Consider the following 21,712-nt stretch of genomic DNA (forward strand, 5'->3'; position numbering starts at 1 on the left):
AAAAGTTACACAACCTGCCTCTTAATTAGGCTGGAAAGCAGGGAAGGATTGAAATGTGTATATGAAGATGTACAGTTATGGTATTGTCTGCAGGAATTGGCAACTGCCTTACACCAGAATATCCTCTGGGATGAAATCCATTAAATATCTCTTTCTTCTTGCCTTCTGAACTTCCATGCTTATTAAACCCTGACGGTGAAAGATAGAAAAAGCACCCTACCCTTAAGCTTCACTTTAATACCGAGCTGTGGTGGAGGGAAGTAATCCAACAGCTGTGCGGGGCTTTTAGAAGGGAGGGAGGTGACCATTTTTGGTTCATTCTCCTTTCCAGATAGAAAAGTAAAATGCAGGTGAGATTAAATTCTGCCTTTTCTTTCACCGTGTTTTTCAGTAGTGACTTCAGTGGCTTGAAGCCACACTGATGAAAATTGCATTAGATTTTTTTTAAAAATTGCAGGATATCTTTTACATCTTGCAGTATAACTAAGGAAAAAAATAGAGATTAAATGTTAAGGAAATGTTTACCTGGAAAAATCATATTTTATCCTGCAATGTTAGAGTTAAAAATGTTAATAGTATAAAAATACAGGTAGTTTTAGGCAAGAGTACTTAATTTATGCACTGGCCCATCCTGCAGATTTCAGGTGGGAATTAATTCTACTACTCAATCAAAGAGTGTAGTTTTCGGAACTGTCACACTTGGTGTAAGATGCAGGGTGCTGGTTGAATTAGGGGGTGTTTAAAAGATGTGGCTTTGTTGTGTTGTCTGAATGTGTATTTTTTTCCTCTCCTAATTTCAAGAACGGTATATTGCCTCGAGATGGGCAGATTTTTTTTTTTCTCCAAATAATAGTGATTTAAAGATCACTGAATCATAATAAGGACATTTAGGTTCTTAAAACAGTATCTGCAGAAGTGCAGGGCTGAAAATCTTCAACTCTCCACTTTAATTTGCTCTTAAAGCACAGCAAAGTCTTTGCACATGAGGAGCCCCCTGACTTCAGTGAGGTTTGCACAGGTAATGAAGGTGGGACACAGCTGGGAAAAGGGGGTGTGTTCAGGAGACTTAAAAGCTACCTTTCAAACGAGCTTTGGAAAAGGGTCTGGAGTGCAGGGAAAAGAGGTATGTGCAGCAGTACTGGCAACATCCTTGGAGAATTAGTTAAAATCTATGACTTGTAAAAAGTTGAAAAGAAACTTTCCCTGAGAGCCGTAATCGCCCACTGTGTGATTTCTCCTCTGAAGCGTTTGAGAAGCGTTTGGCCACTGATGATGTGTGGAGGTGGAATTAAGGGAATTGGTGCAAGGCTGATCCAGGTTTAGAAGTGTGTTACACAGCCTGTGTTTGTAGCAATGTTTTCCTCCATTTGCAGCACATTTATAAATCTTGGAAACATGAAATTATAGGCAATCAAAAAGGTAAGGTGAAGCAGCGCAGTTTCAAGGCAGCATGAAGGAAAGTCTCATTGCTCCTTTTTGTTTTGGAACATTTTCTCTGCATGACAGAAATGGATGGGCTCTCTCCCTTCTAAATAGCCCCTGCAAAGATGCATATTTTCTAGAAATAGATAGCAAGTACCATGTGCTGGCAGGTTATTGACCAGGTCAGATCATCTGCCAAATTTAGATTGAGGGGTTTAGTGAAGGGCAATTTATGGAGTTCAGCTTTCCCACTTGGACTCCTTGAAACTCACTGGAGCAAAGACTGGCTCGTTCAAAGGGTAGAAATCCATTCCCCTGCTCCAGTATTTGCATCCAGGCTCATTCTGTGTTGTTCTCCCAGCCACTGAGGAGCTCCTGCTGTATTGCTGCCGAGCTCCAGCCCTGTTCCGTGCCTGTTGGCGGGGGATGTTGAATTAGTATTGCAAGATGTGCCACTGTGACCTCCTCACAGCAATTCCATGTGATCCTGACCTAACTACAGGCTCCCGGTGATAGCACAAGGTAAAACATTATGCCAGCCCTGCCTGTGTTAGTGTGATTCCTCGACAGAGTTTCACCATGGTGATACTTGCTGAAAACCAGCAAATCCCTGCCATTTATGCTTTTAAAGCAATGCTAACACTTCAGCAGATAGTGCTGTAATGTGTATCCTGAGAGTGTTCACTGACTCTGAATGAAGTGACAGTAAAATCCTCACTGAAGTATAAAAAGGTTACTGCAATCCTCTTATAGCCGCAGTCTGACGAGTTTTCCCGAGTTCCTGCTTGTTTCTTCTGGTGCTCTTTCAGATTTAGGCAATTCTCACTATAAACTCGCTCGTGCCTGTTTTCTCCATGCTCTTAAAGGTCTTTTCCAGCCTAAATGCTTGTAGGGTGACTGAATTGTTAGCTGTGCCATTTGTACTTCACTGCGGGGGTTCCTGGGAAGCACTTTTTTTGTAGCCAGTTTCTTTTGGTTGGTTGTTCCTAGGAGTTGCATCCCTGCCCACCGAGGTGTTTTCCATGGATGTGGTGGCCTGCAAGAGCTGGAGAGACTGGTCCATCAGCATATTTAATTACCTGGGGGTAGAATGTGTTTGCATGGGTCAGGTCATTCTATATCCACTGCCCTATTTCACAATCCCATTTTTAAAGTCATTTTATGTAAGAAAATGTGGCTTTGTAAAATTTGGCTAAGTCAGAGTCGAGCTGCCTCCAGCGAACTTCAAAGGTGTTTTTTTCCATGAGTGTGTTGCACATACCATCACACACGTATAAAATTTATATCATGTGTTTATAAGCTTTACACTTGGTTTTACAAAGCTCTTACATTATGGCTCCCAGTTTTCTCATGCAGAACTTGCTCCAACTTTTATCCCAGAGGCTGAATTCCTGTGTTAAAATGTAACAAGCAGTGTAGAAACCTTTTGTTTTGGGAAGAGAATTGACTTGAAGAGGTTGAAGAAAATTTTGCTCGATGCTTTTTAAATAGTGCAACATGAAAAACCAGTTGAATTTCGTGTTTGAGGCATAATATGGCTCTTACTCCTGTTGAATGCTATTGCTGAATATTCCTGGTTTTAAATTTGTGGAGGAAAAGAAGTTAGAAAGTTCAGGTAATAAAATGAGTATCTCTTTGCTGCTTGAGAAAAGTTTACAAGAGGTTTACCTTCAGTCAGGCTAATGTGGAGAGTCAAAAAGCTCTGCTCGCTTTTCTTGGCAGAGAATGTGGTGTTAAAGATGGAAAAAGGAACAAGATGAACCCAGGAAAAATCCCTCCTCAGAACAGCTGCTAGTGAGCCTTTTGGGGCTGATAATGACTTCCTGTGACCTGGTAGTGAAATCCCAGTTTCTCTCATGCAGATGCCAACATGTACAGGGATCAGTTTGCTTTGGATTTAACAACCTTTGAGTTGACTCGATCTGGCTTGACCAGGTGAGCATCTGGCTGGGCTTGGAGTGCAGAGGGAGTCCCTGTGCAGTGCTGGGAAAGAGGCAGGCAGGAAGAGCCCCCTTTCCCAGGCATTTGGGGGCACCCTGTGGGAAAGGCTCTGTCCTTGCTACTTCAGGTCGCCGAGTTTTGTGGATAAGCACAAAACTTGTCAGATGGCACCAGCACATCCTGCTGGGTGTGGCCTGGGTCAAGAGAAAGGAGACCTGCAGAACAAGGAACTTTGGAGCAAGAGATGGCAGAGTTATTTTCTTTCTCAGAGAACAGAAGCAAACAAGAAGCCAGCATATGCTGCGAGTCTGAGCCCCCAGAATGTTTTCATGGTTTGGGAAAACATCACCAATAAAACCTAAGTGGTTGCCACCTTGTATGGGTGAGTCATGTGCTCACAGTTCTGACTGTGAACAAAGTCAAAAATACAGATTTTTTGGCAGTCGTAGAAAGCAGGAGACAATTCATCATAACTTATGAGAACTGCAGCATACAGAGCACGTTTCCTTTGTTATTCCTGCCTTAATTTCCCATATACACAATTCCCACAAACAAACTGTTTTTAAGATTTTTCCCCACCATTTATTATAAGTACAGTGTCTCCCTTTGCCCCTCATTCAAGAATGTCTTGCAATTCCCTGCAAATCTTTCTACTGAGAAAAAAAGAAAAAGCTGTGTAGCTCTTGGAGGAAGTCCAAGACTATCATAAAAATAATCAAAATAAATATCAGTGATTTTTAAATTAAGCTGAGAGCATCGATAACTAACCCCAGCAGATCCTGGGCACTCTATATTTAGAAGAGTGAAGTAGCTGAGCTGCAATAGCCCCTCACAGATGAGTATTTCTTTTCCCTGTGCTGGTGCATGCTCTATGCTGTCAGTGTCTATTTAAAACCTTGTGCTGGAGCACCTCCAAAGCCCAAATTCCTGTTGAGTTTCGTGGTTGTTTTGTGAATGGATATACTCTAAAGAATTAAAGTTTCAGACTTTTTAGAGGAGTAGTTTTGATTTGTATGAGCAATTACCAAATTCAAGAGGAAAGGAAGTCAGATAAATCATATTCTTATCCTACATAAAATTAAGTAGAATTTTTGGTTTTGGAGTCACATGAATATGGGGGGGAAGATGTGTCTTACTATTTATGAGCAGATAATGACAGGACAGGGGGCAGTGGTTCTAAAGTCACAGAGGGCAAGGTTAGATGGGATATTGGGAAGAAATTCTTTCCTGTGACGGTGGGGAGGCCCTGGCACAGGGTGGCTGCCCCATGCCTGGAAGTGTTCAAGGCCAGGTCGGAGGGACTTGGAGCAAACTGGGGCAGTGGAAGGTGTCCCTGCCCATGGCAGGGGGTTGTATTATGATCTTTAAGGTCCCTTCCAACCCAAACCATTCCATTTTCCTTCAGTCCCTTCCCCACACTCGCAGCCTGCTCTGAGCATGGGCAGGACATTCGGAGTTTGTCCTTTTAGCCCAGAACAGAACCACTGCAGCCCCAAACACAGCCCTGCTGAGTACCCAGTGGCAGCTTGAGATTGCTCCATGGCTCTCAGGGTGTGGCAAAGGTGATGGATTGCTGGTCCTGGCTGCTCCCAGTTGGGAAGCAGAGTGGCAGTGGAGCGATGCCTCAGGGCAATGCCAATTTTTTGTTTTATAATTAGCCATGGCATCAGTTTTTCCCTCTGGAGGGCATGGTACAGGCCTCCTGATCAGCTGCAAACTAGCAGCACCACTAAACTGTAATTTCTGTGTAATTTCATGCTGTTACATGATAACTTTAAACCCTGCTTGCTGTTGAAAGTTCTGTAATTGCACAGTTGTTTCAGTGAGGTTCTAAAACGTTACGGGTGCGCTGCCGTTTTATGGGTCACCCACAACAACCCTGATGCTCTTCTACACATCCTGGTACAGGCAAATTCCAGCAGTGGAGTGTTATTTTATGCTGATTGTCAGGAAGTTGGTGCCACGTGCTATAAAGCTTCAAAAGTGTGCTTTGGAATTTACATAGAAGAGAAAAATAACAAACAAAGTGGTGTAGGTGTAGGAATCTTTCCTGGCTTCCTTTCTGATTTTGTCTGTCATCAGTGCATTAATATCTGTAATTAAGACATGAAAGATCATAAACTGCATTCCAAAGGTTGGTTACACAAATTTTAACGTTTCTTTACATTCTCTCGATATTACTGCAGTTCATGCAGTTATATTATGCACTCTGACGTCTGTGTCATGTCATGTTTGCTCAACTCTTTTACTGCTAATCAAAACTAGAAGTTTTTTATTGTTTTGGGTCTTTTCCTCCCCAGTTCTCTCTCTGCAGGGTCAGCCCAGCTAAAAGAAAATGAAGCTGTCTGCTCTCAGCTTTTGCATCATCACCAACACTAAACATGCCAAGTTCAGAACCTATATTTTGTTATCTGACTATTGTTGATAGCAGAAGAAAGACAGCTTGATTTTCATTAGCAGGGCTGACCTTACAGGGCTGGGAGCAAGGGAAGGAAATGCATTTTGACTTGAAGTAAACTGAGGAAACATGACATGGAAGTCAGAGAGGGATTATATATGCATCCCTAAGGTGTCATTTTTAACAAACCGTCGTCTTTCACTTGAGGAAATTCTGGATAAACCACTGGAGGTATTACTGTAGCTGTCCAGCTGGCAAGGGCCAATACTTCTGACTCTGAATTATGCATTATCCTTTGCTGCTGCTTTTTTTTTTTCCTTTCTCCTTTTGGTAACTGTTTCTCTTGCCCTTACTGGGGATAGAGATGAAAATATATAGTCTTTGCAATAGAAAATTCAGACTTCTTAGGTCTGTTGCTCATGTAGCTCATTCTAAAAGTGCATTTTATAAGCTTGTGTAAGCTTGCCTTTTTAAAATTGTTTAGTTTTCTTCAGCTGGCATAGATTGAAATGAGAACTCCTTTATGCTCATTGCAAGGCCAAGCATTAGTCTGGGAGAAGTATTTCCTTCAGTCCCAGTTACATTGAATTCCTCCTTTTTCTTCTTCTGTCGCTTATATTGTTTGTTATTCCTTTGCCCACTGCCTGTGTGTTAAAGGTTGGGGAGATATTCTGGAAGGCCTGGATTGAGGCAGTTTCCATACAGAGCTGTGGCTTGGGGAATGTATCTCAAGTTAGGTTTCTTTCCCACCCTTCTGCTTTGTGAAGCCCACTGCGAGGGAAGCCTGGAGCTGCTCCATCCTGCTTCTTTTGGACACCACTGGAGTTCCTTCCCGAGGGTGTTTGGGGAAAGGATGAACAGTTTTATAAGAACAAAATTTGGCCCTGAATCTTAAGCACTGTAACCCTGTTTGGGAAGTTACACCAACTGTTCTATAAATCAGCCAGCAATGTGCTGTCAGTGCTGAATTTTACTTTTAAAGCACAAGTCCAAAATAGAGGCAGAATTCAAAGAAGAATTCCAGAGAGCAAAACTTTTGCCAGAAGCTTCTGATGCAATTAAGGAGAGTGGTCTGTGTGTTGTGCCACCAGAAGGTGCAGCAGTTTTCTCTTCTGTGCTCTACCTGTACCCCCTTGATTTTTCTGCCCATCTGATTTGTCCTGAGCAGAGAAGTGGAGTTTCCTCTGCTTACAGCTCATGGAGGTGAATCAGTTGGAATTTGCTCAAGGAGAAAAACCCAGTTCAGGCATTTCCTGCAACAAGGCAATGCAAAGATGTCCAAAGAGCACATTCAGGTCACAAGCTGTCCATGCCACCCCATTCCCAAGGGAGCTCTGGCAGCAGGAGCTCACTCTCCCGTTATTGCGCTGCTGTTGGCGCTGGATTTCGGGAGCCAAACGGGCTGTGGGAATGCTGTCACTCCCTGCCGTAGGTGGCCTCAGTCCTTGGCAGTCCTCACGCTCCCAGTTTGCTGCCTTTCCAATCCAGGGGTTTATATCAGGTGAAGCTGAACTCTCTGGAAGGCTGCTCAGCAAAGTTGCTATTAAAGTGACACCGCCAGCTGTAATCTTCTTGGGTTTCATTTGAATTTTAGTGCCAAAAAGTTGACAAAGTCCAGATTGTAGCTTTAAAACTGCCAGGCAAACTAATCCTGTATAATTTTGTGTAAGCAGGGGGGTACTTGGTAGTTAAGAGATGATACTTGACATCTCTTTGCTTTATTCTGTTTTATTAAAGACAACTCTTTAAATTTACTCGAAGGCAAACAGAGATCTTAATTGTCATGTGGAAGCATTTACATGATAAGATACTGTTAGTTATTGAAGTGATAAGAAGAATTTCAGTGCAATTATGGTTGAGATAGAAGTAGAAAATGATGATGTACTTTAACTTTCTCATATTTTAAAAACATTGTACTTGAACATTTTTGTAGAAATTTTGAAACCTCAGACTTCTAGACTATAAGTCTTCATTTCCTAAACTATCCTAATACTCCAGATTTACACCAATAAATATTATCAAAAACATTCAAGAAGCCAAAGTGGTCTTTTTAGTGTTTCTCTGAGTGGTGTAGTATTGATGTTTGAAGGGGGGAGTAAAAGATAGAAGTACTTAATGCTATAAAAAATGATAAATCCTTAATTCTTTAAGTGTAAGAGAGTGTCAGCCTTTTCAGGGTGTTGGTGAGAATAGTCTTTTTTACTTCTTTCTGCTTCCCAGCAATGTGGAACCTTGCTGAAACACTCCTTCTCTACCCTTCATGTAATGCGAAACATTTTACTTTAGTCTTTGTCTTGTTTATTTTGCTAAACAGTAACTTTTTGCTGGTATTAACCAAATGAAAACATGGAACAAAGTATCTGCTGCCTTTGGAAGTCATATATGGTGATACAGGATGTAAAGTATGATGGCACATGGAGAAAACACATGATGAGATAGGGAATTGATATTTCACATGCAGATCCAGACATACATCCACTGTTCCCTGTGGTCCTGGTGCCACTGCAGTTTTCCATGTGCCTGCACAGTGAGCAGTCCCTGTCTGTTGGAGTCTTCATGGAAAATCAGCCAAACCCCTGGGTGAAGCAAGAAAACAGCAGTTAAAAAAGGAGGAGAGAACTGATCTCAAGGGAAAAAAAGGTTTATGCTCTCTCCAAGAGATGATCCCAGCTCAAAGGAGAAACAGGACTATTTAAGCATCAGCCACGGCACTGAATTAATTACTTTAGGACGGGGTACTTAAAGTCAGGTCCATTCTGCTGTCTGGGCTCCAGGTGACACGAGTCCAAGGCTTCATCTGGAAATGTTTCCTGGTGGATGTCAGGGGTTGCAAATGCCTTTAAATGTTCATAACCTTGACAGGGAAATCTGTGAGTACACATATGGTTGATTAAGCTGCCACCTGCGTTCTGGCATTAGAATATATATGAATTTTTGATTTTCATGCTACTAATTTTGAGTAGTTAATGTTGCTGTCCCACTGTGCAAAATTTTCTCAAAGATAAAAATACAGTTTTGTGGGGGTTTTGTTTGGTTTGGGTTTTTCTCTAGAGGTTTTTAATCATCTCCTAAATAAATGCTGTTCACGTGCTGGCAGCTTGTAGGAGTATCAGTGAGTATTTGACCACCTTGCCCTGTATGACATTGACCATTACATCAGTTCAGAAATTAAAACCATAAAAATCATATACTCCTGTATTTGTCAGAATAAGGTGGTTCTGACTCTAACTCATCAACCTTGTTGGGTTTTTGCACTGTTTCCCACTAAACTCCAGCTCCCAAATGGCAAAGGACCATTGTGAATCAGGATGTGGTATTTCTATTGTTGGTGCTGCACCTTGTGTGAAATATGGAAGTGCTGCTGCTGTGAGTCTTTCCATGGCCATTAATTATTTGTTATGTTGTGATAACAAAGTTGCTTTTTAAAATTCTTAAAAGAAATTTGGATTTTGGGAGAGGTAAGAAATTAGTGGGGAAGATTTCTGCACAATATGGCTTTTTCACACTGTCTAATTTTCAGCAGCTGACTTAAGTGTGCAAAGTCAGGGTCTGAGCTGCCTAGAACAGTCAACAGAGTGCCCAACTGGGACCCTACTTATTTTTATAGATGATTTAGGAGACCTGCTCCTGCTAAGGTAGATGATATGAATATATCTCTCCATGGTAAGTCATCAAATTAAAGGAAAAGAAGGCCTTCTGAAATTTAACAAGGGCCATAGGTAATTAGTGTTAAATCTGCTTTCTGTGTCATTGAAAGGAGTGGAATCTGGCCCAAGACTTAAGGTGTGGCTCTTGTTTGACATAGGGATGCCCTAAGTAGCTTTAGCTCTCTTGAAATCAGTCTTATTCCATGGAATAGGAGTTGAAACAAACCAGTTACAGAAGGTAAATATGACACATGGGTGACAACACTAGGTAATCCTTTTCCTCCTGAGAAGGCAAGTCCTGTTTTTAATTTTGTTTTCTCTGTAATGGTGCCACTTACACTACATGATGAATGTACATCCGGATTAGTGCTGATAAATAATGCAAGTCACTTGAGTTAATTTTTCTTGCTGAGCATATCTTCAGCATGAGCAACTCCTAATCAAAGATGAGCATAACACAGAGAAATCTAAGTTGTGAGTTCATTGCACGATGGAGTCTGAATAGTGATGTGATGACAGCTCCTGTGTCCAAATGAACATCTGGGTTTTAAAGACACAGTTCATTCAGGAGTACACTTAGGCCTTGGAAAGAGCTTAAAGAGGATCTTAGAGAGACTGAACCAAGATGATGGCCTGGCTGGTTTTCCTTTCCACCAGAAACAGATATACGTTGTCCCTCTTCCTTAACATACACGTGGTCCCACTGCTCAGTATAAACCAAGCCCAGTTGTTTCAGGCCACCTCAAGTGTCTGGCAGGGCAACCATCACACTCATCTTGTCCTTCCTTTTAAATATTCAATAACTTTATTTCTGCCCTAAGTACTTCTCTTGTTAGTCATGAACACGTGGAAAGTGAATGGAAACTTCCAGAGGTCTGCTGGAAGCACTGATTTAGAGTGACTTTCCACACTTGACTGGGACTCCAGAGCTGTCCTCAGGACTGACTCTGAAGGGAGAGGCAAATGGACGTGAGAGGAACCCAGTAGGTCAGTTTCAATTCTCTGTAGCAGTAAAAATATTTCTTTTTTTTTTTCTTTAATGCCTATTAAACTTATAACTGTGAATACTTGGATTGAAAATCATGTGTAATGACTATTTTAGTCAATGTCCTTAGGTGCCTTTATAACTCCATGATTGCCTGCTCTCTCCAGAGGCACTGGAACATCTTAAAATGGAAGCCAGGGTGTCTGGATAGTTGCTTGGCAAATGTTATTAAAAGCATCAAATCCCTGAACTGGAGGCTTCATTACTTGATGATATTTCTGTATGAAGTATGGGACTATGGTAAAATGTTCTTTTAAAACACACAGTAGATAATAAGAATTAATTGATCTTTAAAATACACATTTCATCTCTAGCCTGGCTTATGCACACCTGGTAATGCTCCTGGGAGAAAGGCAGGGGCCTGAAGGAAAGGGGAGGCTGTGGAGGAGGCAAGGCCTGTTCCTATAAACTGCCTTATCCCTGGAACTTGTAGGGAAACTCGTGTCCACCTCCTTGTTAAGGCATCCACACTGTGCTTCCCAGCCTGTGACCTACATCTTCCTGAAAAGACATTCCTTATTTCTGTGGCATGCTGCAAAAAGGAGCAGCGTGGAGCCCCGAAGTAATCATTTGCTGAAAGAATTTCATCCATCCGGGAAGAGAGTTAAGCTCCTGCCTCCTGGTTTTGTCTTCATCCTGGTAATTAATCAGATACCTAAAGAGTCTTGGAAGAAATTCAAGGGAAAAAGAAGGGAAGCTCCAGCATTGCTGTATCTTCCTTGTGACTCCCAGGAGGATTTTCACTGCACTTTTCCCTGTCTTAAAGGTTCTGTTGAATGTTCCCTCCTATTTCTCATAACTTCCTCAAAAGCTTCCTATGTAGGCACAGTTGTGTGTACCTATGTATGTATTTATATGCACACATGGATGGATTCTGTCCCAAGAAGTGCAGATCCTTTGCCTTTTGTGTTATCTTGCATCATTTCTTGACAGGAGTTTTTCTCTTCTGAAGAGAGATTTGGATACATTGGATTTGTGGGGAACATTGTTGGTTCAGACAACAGTGGCCATGGCTGAATTTTTCCAAAATTAACCTGAATTTGGCTTCCTATATTAATATGCATAGAGTTACCTGTAACTTAAGTGGGGGTGGTGCATGTTCAACACCTTGGAAATCAGGTCACTGTTTAAGGGTTTAAGTGTGAATAAGGTGCCTAAGGTGGGAGATTTTGGCATTAGTGAATTGCCTCAGGTCACAGAGCAAATCGGTGGCAGAGTCAGCATTAGCAGCCAGGACGTTTTGCAGCCAGGCAGAGTTTCCTGTGCTGTAGCCAACCCATAAATATGTCTGCAAATGCCTCAATGTACATAATTAATTCAGCCCATAGTGTCTCTGCACTCTCCTCAACTGTTACGGCTGAAGGCAACGTTGCATTTCCATTAAGGCCTCAGCAGCCCCGTGCTTGCTTCAGTCAGGTCCCAAATCTACAGCTGGGAGTCAAACCCAAACCCACAGCTGCCATTTCCTTCCTTTGGGAAGGATTCAGCTTAACAGGGAAACTGAGGCATTTCTCTTCAAGGCTTGGTCCTGGAAAAAGAGATCTCAAAGAACACCATAGTGTTGGCTTACAGAGGAGGGTGTGTGTGACTACTGGGGGTTATCCCAGTGACAAGTTCATCCTTATTTGATAATAATGAAACAGAAGTTTGATGTATTTGCTTAAATAAGATTGCCCTCTGGGAAATAATATGCTTTGTGAGTGTTTATAACAATCACGGTTTAAGCCAAAATTGACTTATCATGATTGCTGCAAATAATGCTGCAATGTCCTGACTGAGCCTGATATTTCTTCTTTGTTGAGTGGAGAGAACGTATTTTGAGGGCTTTTTTATTTTTCAAAGTATTTTGTGCAGTATAAATCATGCATTTTCCAAAGCAATGATTATAGCTGAATATTCTCTGTACTGGAGCTCAAAAGAAGAAATAGGTTGTTCATATAATTTTTAAGTGTTATATGTATTTAGGCTTTTGCTTTCTAGCTTGACTGCAGATCATTCCTTTTGAATTTTGGACTAGAATGGGTTTGAATTTCATGGGTTTGGATTTTTTTCTAAACATCCAGCGAAGGAAAAAGTTCAGTACTTTTCTGTCTTGGGAAAGAGCAGTTCCGCAAAGCGTGCCAGATCTGGATCATTCCAAGACTGCCCAGGAATGTCATCTTCATTTCTTAGATGTGATATAATCTGCAGGGAGAAAAGTTTGAGAATTTCTGTAACTTTTCCGAGTTTCTGTTTATTTCCTTTTCTTTAGCATAGTACTAATTGAAGATATCAGCTTGACTTGCCAAAAGGACGGGAGTCCTGTCTTTTGCTCGCTCAAGAAACTTTCTATTTACCGATAGTACCAACTTTCTCACACTGTCTCAATGGTTGGATTCAGTGCAGAAAACGGTGGTAAAAGATTGGCTCTTCCCGTTCATTCTCTCTTCCCAGACTGTTTTCCAGCTACTGCCAACTATAGTGTTGTAAGATTTTGTGCAGTTTTTATTTTTGCAATGTGGACATCTGTCCAGTGGGAACAGAAGTGAGAATTTCAGAGTTTAATGGAAACCTGATAACTCAGTTATGAAAATGCTAATTAAGGCATATTTAAATGAGGCCTTTACAAATGATAGTTTTTATGACTAAAATCCCTTCCCACTTATCATCTGCTCAAATGACTGATGGAAAAAATTAACTGTTAAATTTGAAAACAAAGTGACTGTAGGACTCAGGGATTGTATACTGTCACTGTGATTTCTTTACATTTGCATGGGGTGTATTTTATGCTTTCAAAAAAAGGATATTAAGTGAAATGATGTGTTTCAAGGTTCTCTCCTATTTCTGAGTTTGCTAGTACATGTTTTCTTGCACTTAGAACTTCCAATACTCAAACTTTCACCAGTTTCTTAATATGAAGTATTTATGGTACTGGGAATTGTATCCTTACATGGTGTGGATCCATGGATCCAGAAGTGTGGGAGAAAGCCATTGCAGGGGGGAAAAAAAGTTCTGTCTTAAGCAGAAGCTGTTGGATCTTTGTAGATGAATAAACTCAAGAACTTTCCTACATCTTTTGCACGGCATGGCCAACACCCCCTGGTGCAGTGTGAGTTTGCTGAATTAGGCACCGTTTCACACCCCCCTTTCTGCCTGTCAGAGAGGTGCCAGCTTCCAGGAGAGACTGGTGCTGCAAAGGCTCTCCGGAGCTCCGAGTCCTCAAACTGCTTCTCAAAGGAAGATTTGAAGTGCACTCCCCATTCTGGGGCATTCACTGAGTCCTCCTGCACAGAGGAGACCCTGAGAATACTGAGCCCAGCCACCGTATTTTAGTTGGAATGGGTGCCCTGTAGGAGCCAGTTTTACCAGGATAAACCTCTGACTCTGGTCTGGGTCTCCTCTTTGACCAAGTGCTTGCAGGGAAACCATGTTTTTTAACAAATCATATTTTTAAACATCTTCAATGCACATTTTCCCACATTCGAGTAGTTCTCCAAACCAAGTTCTCCAAACCAATCATACAAAGAATATGGGGTGCAAGGTTGAGAGCAGCTCTCTTTATTTATCTTTCGTATAAAAAATATCTGTACTGGATATTCCCTCTAAAACAGGGATGAGTCCCAGGGTATGGAAATCATTTTGTTTCTCATCAAATTTGTTCCACTTGCAGGATTTTTGTTTTCTTGAAAACTCTTGCTGTGCACAAGGAACCTCAATGTGTTGCAGCATTATCTGCATGTGATGACATTTTGATACAGATCCGATGGCATTCTGATACAGAATCATTTTATTGACTTTTAGTGCTTTATTTAACATGGTGGATTCATATAAAACAGAGGTGGAACAGGAGCCAAAGGAGTGGAAGCTGAAACTACCTAAATTCATGCTGGAAATAACTAGGAAGTTTTAAAGAGAATTCCTAAAAACATTTTGCAGTGAATGAGTTATTTTAATCCACTGCAATTAAGATACAGATTTTAAAATGACCGCTCAGCCTCATATAAAGGTTAAAGGTGCAAAAGAGTAAGGTATTGTGGCTCATGATGCACAAATGTCTGAGACAGAAGCTGATGCTGCTCTTAAAACTTTCTGAATGTTCAGCAATGTGCACTTTATGTACACACACAGCTTTTGGTAGAGACAGATGCACCCAGAACCAAACCCAGGTTTTTAGGTTTTTAAAGACCATTTTCAGATCTTTTCAGAGAGTTTCCCTTGCTCTAGAAGCAGAAGTGTGTGTTGTGTGAATGCACAGGATAGATACCCCTCCTGTTTGTTTGTCTGACACTTCAGTGCAACAGCGCTGCTAAACCCTCAGCGTTGGTGGTAATTAATGGGATTAGACATTTAAGTCATTGTTGTCACTGGCTTGGAAAACCAACACTTTATATTTTAATCTCTTTTTAATGTCAGAAGTGGGATTTCTGTGTTGCCCTAACCCAAAATGTCTGACTAGATTAAATAAGTAAAGGCATTAGCAAACAGCAATTAGTCCGTGTGGGTAACTGCACGTGTGGGTAACTGCACGTGTGTGTGTTCACCCAGCAACAGGCAAGGAAAAGGAGGTGTGCACAAATCCCTAGGCTGTTATACAGAACTCTTCATGATTCCAAACTAGTGCTGTGTGGAGTAGTCTTTTTGTTAATGTTTTTACAGCAGAGACTTTGTTCTATTTTGACCCAAAGGGCACCAGTTTTTCAGTTTATCTCAGTATTTCTCTGTCTGGAGTGGGAGCAGAGCCTGGCATGAATCTCTGTGAAATCCCTGTCACTGTTCTGTCTTGCACCAGGACCAGAAGACTAATGCTCAAAAAGTTGAAAGTGTAACCAGAGAGATCTGGAGAGAAGTGCTCAGAGGGGTGAAAAATTGTGTTGGTGATCGAGAGGATTTTGATTAAAAAGCACTTTATATAATATCTTCCATATACGGATAAATGTTCAGCTGTAAAAGCTCTCGGGGAATGAATTCTCACTAATAATGTTTGTTTATTTTTACCTTCTTTTGAGAGCAAACCTCAATTATGTACCTGCCAAAGGAAAGGAGAGCATTTAGTCCACTTGTTGGGGGCTTTAGGATTCGATGAAGGGTTTTAAAGGGAACTTGAAGGCTAAGTTGCTCTTGACATTTTGGTTTTCTCTGAATTTAATACATTTGTATTTCTGGAAAGACTTGATGATGGGAGCCACTTTTTTCCACGTTCCAGTATCTGACAGGATACTTCTTCACCCAGACATTCCTGCTGAATTTAGGATAGTAGACTCCATTTTTGCAGCTTGATCCTGAGGTCACCTTACTCTCCAGACTCACACTTCAAAAGGGAGGACGATTGTCAGAATGACTGTCGTGATTGTCTGACAGGTTTCTGTTCACTGGCCAGGGAACTGGTCTCTGGCTGGATTCTGGGTAAGGCTAAATCTGTTGGATTTGTGTTTGAAACACCTGTCTGTGTGATGGGATGCTAACCCTGAGACAAGCTCTTTGCTGGCTTGCACTGCTGCTCCTGGGGTTTATTGAATGCTAAAATGGCCACGCTTAAGACAACACAGATAAGAAGTGTGGTGGCATCTCCAGATTTCATGTATCTGTTAGGTGCAAACTAGAACTGGTCTATCCAAAGCAGACATCTATGAGCTTTCTGGGATAAAAACATGTTGTTCAAGAAAAGGCTCAGTTTAAGGAAGATTAAGTTGTGTAGAAATCATAAGAGATGAGATCGAGTCAAACGTTTGCTGGCTTGGTGGGTTTTTATGATGTTGGGGTTTTGTTGTTGTTTTTTATTTTAATTTTTTTTCCAGAGAGAATCTGTCATTATTTCTTTTTTCTTTCTTGTTTGCTGTGGGTTTTTGTTCTTAATGATAGAGCCAGGTGCAACAGCAAACGATTTGCAAAGCTTGTTATGGAGCTCGATGAGCGTCACAGCTGTTGCTACAGTTCTGGGTCCCTCCAGCTTATGCTAAACTTGCTGCTTTGAAATCCACACAGCCTGCAGATCATATCCCTGTATCCCTGATGAAGCTATCCCAACAAATCTAAGGAATGTCTTCTTCCTTTCTTCTCCTGCTGGCGGATGTTGGTGGCCTTACACTTGAATTATTTCAGGAATTTTATCTGGTAGAGTATGGTTTGTCCTCAAGGATGAGCAGCACTGGGAGTTTGATTTAGGTAATACCACATTTCCCATCAATATTTGGCTTAACATCTTAAGTCAGGTCTCTGGTGCAAGCTTGGTGCAGTCCAGCCTGATTAATCCCATATAAATCAGGCTGTAAATTCTCTTCTGGTGTAGATTAAAACCCTCAACCAGTCAACTTTGATTGTTCTTGCATGGTCATGATCTGTGTGAGTTTTTGTTCCCTTAAAATGCTGTGCGGTGTTTTGTGGTCACCATGCTCAAACTCCAGTGGGAAAAAAGGTGCAGGTAGCTACTTCGTAATTCCTTGTGTCTCTAAATAAATGTTATCTCCTTAGTAAAGTTCTTTTCTTCTCATGCTTTTACATAAGGGACCAGGAAAAATTATGTCAACACTGTCTGTTTAAGGAGAAATGTTACACTAACCTTTTGGATACTGGGAAATTTCATGTAAAGCAAGAACATCTTGACAGGATATAGCTTCACATTTATTCAAAATAAAATGATCATTTATTAAGAAAACAATGTCTGCTGGTGGTAACCCCATTCTGATTTTCTAAATTAGCCCTTCTCCACAACAGGCTCATTATCTAGGAAATGACTGCTGCTAGTACGGTATCAAAAGAAAATAGGCACAAGTAGCAGGAAGAATATTATTATTATAGCAGCTCCCAGTAGTGCTGCTACCATTAAGATTCTGTCAGAATTTTCATGGGAAGGCTCCTCTTTTCCGATATTTTTTATTTTTACATGACTATAAAAATCAGAGCCATATAGGAATAGTCCATTTAAGGTCTGAGGCCGGCAGTGTGTGTTTGAGCAGCTCTTGAAAAATAACTTGATAGCACCAAGTAGCTGTTCTTTGATTCCTATGACTATGTTAAGGCATGGAGTTTAAACTACCTGCTTTTTCCTTTGCAGTACACTAAATCCACACATTTTATAATTTTCACTGGGGTTTGATCTCTGCCTGTCTCTCTCATCTTCCTCTCACAAGTGGGATTTTGTTGGTGGCTCTGTGGAAGGCAGTGACTTAGGCAGGAAAACTGGGACTCTCTGGTCCCAACTGGAGTTCACTGTTGACATCACTGGATAGCAGGATTTTCCTCTGCTGAGGAAGGTTAGTGTTGATTCACATGGTTCTGAATGATTGAAGCTTTCAAGCTCACCAGCAGCTCACAAAACAAACAAAATACATGGCAGAAAAGCCTCACTGCTTATTTATTTGTGCAGTTCAGCTGGAATTCCAGAGTTCCTTTCTATGCTACCTAAAATATTTACTCCATAGGGCAAGAGGAGTGAAGTGTTTGCTGTATTCCAAGGAAGTGATGGAGTCCTCTTGGAAGTTCAGGAATGCGATGTGGGGACATCAGCAGAACATGCACCTATTATCTTGTTCTGTAGCCAGAAGTGACGTTTGGGAATGGAAAGTGTTTCCTGGGTGTTGGCTGATGTGAAATAATTTGAAGGCCTTCATGCAATACCCACTTGTTGAATATCAGTTTTGCCAGAAGAAAAAAGTCCTGGGAATTGATATTCTAATCAGTGTTTTTGTAAAAGGAACCAAGGATTGAGTGGATCTAAAAACTGACAGCAAGAAAAGTGACCCCTCCAAGGAAGAGGAGCACCGAGAGGAGAGGGAAGGGGTTGGGAAGCATGTGGTGTCTGCTCTGTGACCAGACAGGGAGCACATCCCCATCAGTGAGCCTGTTACTGTGGGAACTGAATTTGTCATGGGTCTCTTCCTGACCCTCTTGCTTTAGTTTGCTGTAAAGCTCTTCTTCCAACCGCTTCCAAGTACATGAAACATTTCTAGTGAAATATTTCCTGACTGAAGTTCTCAGAGGGGCTGAGCAGGGAGCTGCAGCACTGCCTGGCATGGGGAGAGGGGAGCAGTGATTGGGGAAAAGGCAGCAAACCATGGGCTTGTGCCTGGGCACGTGCTTGAGGAGAGGCCTGAGCTCATGGGAAGAAGAGTTTGTGGCCAGCGTGGCTACATGGTGTGGGGAGGAGGAGTGGTGTCCCTGTGAGAGGGGTTTCTTCCCCACTGGAGCTGGGAGTCAGGACTGGGATGGTGATGGTGACCCGGGCTTGTCTGTGTTACATAACACAAGCTGGGCAAACCTTTTTGGAAGTGCAGCCAAGCCTGTGCCCTTCCTCACGAACAACAGGATTTTGGTCGCTGTATGAATTCCAAGTGGAGGCTCCTGCTGTCCAGGGCTTCAGCTGTCCAGATAGTGTTTGCTTGAGTCTTGTTATGCAAGGACATAAAGTGATGCAAGTACCAGCAAAATGCAAGTTTGGATTTTGTCTAATTATGACCTCCTTAAGTTAATTTTTATGCATCAAAGCTATTTGACATTTGTCAAAACAAATTCAAGTCCCTGGGAGAGATTTTATGACAAACTCGCCATTGATCTGACAGCTTGCTCTCTAGGGAAGGCAGAGTGTGGCTGGCATTAAAGACTTAATGCTTCCAAAGTTCTCCTTTACTCCTGGTCCCAAGGCAGAGTGGCTGGGCCTGGGCGAAGCGGCTGCCACGGTGGCAGCTGGGAGTTTGACAGTGTTATGAAGAATCGCAACTGTTGAGCAGTGGATTGTTACACTGCCGATGACAGCGTTGCAAATTAATTCTGAAATTAACTGAGGGGACATGGAGAGGTCCCACTGTTCCTCGGAAAGGGAGAGGGCAGTGTCGAAATCAGCGGCGAAGCAGAGGAGAATCGCTCCCCGCGTCCTGCCTGGCAGCTGGATGCAAGTGTGGAAAATGCGGATGCGTGGCAGCCACGTTCACCTCGGGAATGCTGAGCCTTGGAGGAGATGGCGAATCCGGGCTGAGGTGGGGGCGGGGATGTTTGGGGTTCTCTGTTGCTTTGGTAAATGATTTATTGCACCTCCTGTATCTCCGAGATGAGAAATTAGTAGGCTGATATTTCACTTCTATTCTTAAAACAACCTGTTATTTTGCAAAATGAAATAATTTCTCATATAGCAGCCTTCTCCTAGCCTTTGTCAGATATTATTCAGCCCAGAGTACTTCCAAATACTCAGTATTATTTCACCTACGTGTGCAGCATGCCGTCTACTTCCAACCTGAGGTATCATTCACTGGTTTGTAGTAGCCATTAACATATGCTTTTCCCATGGTTTGTGTACTTATTCTAAGCATGTGCCTTTTACAATGCAGAACACAAGAGACTTGTTTTGTAAGATTAATGAAGGTCACCAAAATTCTCAAAAGTATTCTGATAATTAAGGCTTTGTTTATCAAAAACAAGTTATATTAAGAGCAAAAAGATTCATGGTAATTATTCATAATCTTAACAATTCAAGTGTAGCCACCTCATTTGTGCATTTAATTCTTCTTGTTAATGTTTTGCATAAATCTGCATAATTACTTGAGTTGCCTGTTGTAATTTTGACAGCTACTCAGTTCATGTGCACTAAAGTATATCAAAAGCTTGATGTGCTGAATATTTATAATTTTACGTATGTTCTTGGGATAATATTTTTTCAACAATATTTTTAGTTTTTGTAAAATTGACATGGAATACTTGGAAAGATTGCCAAACACAGATCTCCATATCAGCACATGATGGAACTAGAGCAACACTTAAAGGTATAGCACCGAGGTTTGGAGGTATTTTACAGAAAATCCAAATGAATTGTGCACATGAACTGTTCTGATCATTTTCCAGTGGGTGTGTTATACTCCATTAACGTAAAGACGCCCTTTTTTCTTTATTTAAATAAAGTTTTTCAGTGTGTTCTCTGCATGTGCAAGTCCCACTGGATTTTATTCCTGGTCCCATACAAAAGAATACCGGGGAAAAATGTGGAGCAGCATTAGCATGGGCAGCTCGCCCCGCTGGCAGCACTGCGGCACTGCCGGGCTCCCGGGGGGCGCGGAGAGCTCTCTGCCCTCAATTCAGCCAAACAAAACAGCCCCAACAACAACCCAGTCGGACTTTTGGCTTCCCAAATGCTCCTGCACATGGAAATTTTGTGGGTGATGGACTGAGAGTGGCGTTTGTGGGTTATACAAAAGGAATAATAGCGTAGTTCAGTCGAGTTGTGGCACCCTTCACCCACGGTTTTGGGGAGGGGAGGGATTTGCTGAGTGGAAGGGTGGCAATGACCTCTTCTGCACACAGAATAAATACCCCATTCCGTAAGGACAGCAAATGCTGAGGGTATTTATAAATATCTTTGTGCTGGTGAATTACAAAAGCAGTTGCTAACTAATTACAGCAGGAAGTTTTCAGTGCATCTGATGAGTGTCTGGCACAGCGCGGTGTGAATCTTCAGTCGGCTCAAATCACACACATTATTCAGGCTTTTTACAAATGTTGACAAAATGCTGGTTTGAAAATTCTTGCTCAGATCCCTCAAAAATACTGTCTCAAGACAGTTTTTGGAAAGACTGTGACTATTATTTTTCAAAGCCTGTGTTCTGCACGGTGAAGTTACCAAGTTTTGCACTTAGGAATAATCTTCCAGCGCATAAAGCCCTGGTGTAAAGCTCTGGTGTAGAAGTGTGTGCTCACTATTTGGGCATGTTTTGACCTTCCTGAAATAATGCTGTGCCTCATAAAAAAGGCCCTGAATATGTTTATTAGCTCTTTCATGCAAAAATTCATGTTTTTATATGGGAACCAGCTTGCTTTAAGACAGACAAAAGGAGGGGAATCCTACTTTAGCCATCAGAGCATTGTTTCCTAGGCAAGAGATTTGATATGAATGAAATGCTGTTGTCCAACAGGAGGAGAAAATGAATGTATTCAAGTGATATCAAAAAGCAGAAACAAAATCCTTTGGATGCCGACGTTCCAGCCCTCCAGATTCCTCTGCTGTCACACAGAGTTGGTGCTGTACAATCATTTTGAACACTTAAGGCACCAGAAATATGGGTTATCCTTCAGTCATAGATCCACTTCAGGGGGGTAACACCATGGGAGGAGGAAGAAAGATTTAAACTGTTTCTGTTATGCTCAAAATATATTTGGGGTTGATCTAAGAGTAAAAGGAGGAAAAGTGCAGTTGTCATGCCCTGCTATCTTTCACTTTAATGAGCACTCAAATGTAAGTGAAAAATTAAAAGGTTGTTATATTTAGAAATAGCTGGAGCCATACACTCGATGTATGTTGCA

At 41.7% G+C, this 21,712-nt stretch overlaps 1 long non-coding RNA gene across 2 annotated transcripts in view; it reads left to right on the forward strand.

The window, feature by feature from the left end:
* The first annotated feature begins 1,060 nt into the window (after positions 1-1,060).
* Positions 1,061-21,712, forward strand: part of LOC138107113 (uncharacterized) — a 122,576-nt gene continuing 101,924 nt past the window's right edge. For both annotated transcript variants that reach the window (XR_011149234.1, XR_011149235.1), the window contains exon 1: positions 1,061-1,123. This is a non-coding gene — a long non-coding RNA (uncharacterized lncRNA). The remainder of the gene's footprint in view (positions 1,124-21,712) is intronic.

Source organism: Aphelocoma coerulescens, chromosome 3 (assembly GCF_041296385.1).
Source record: "Aphelocoma coerulescens isolate FSJ_1873_10779 chromosome 3, UR_Acoe_1.0, whole genome shotgun sequence".
In the NCBI taxonomy this organism is placed as follows: domain Eukaryota; kingdom Metazoa; phylum Chordata; class Aves; order Passeriformes; family Corvidae; genus Aphelocoma; species Aphelocoma coerulescens.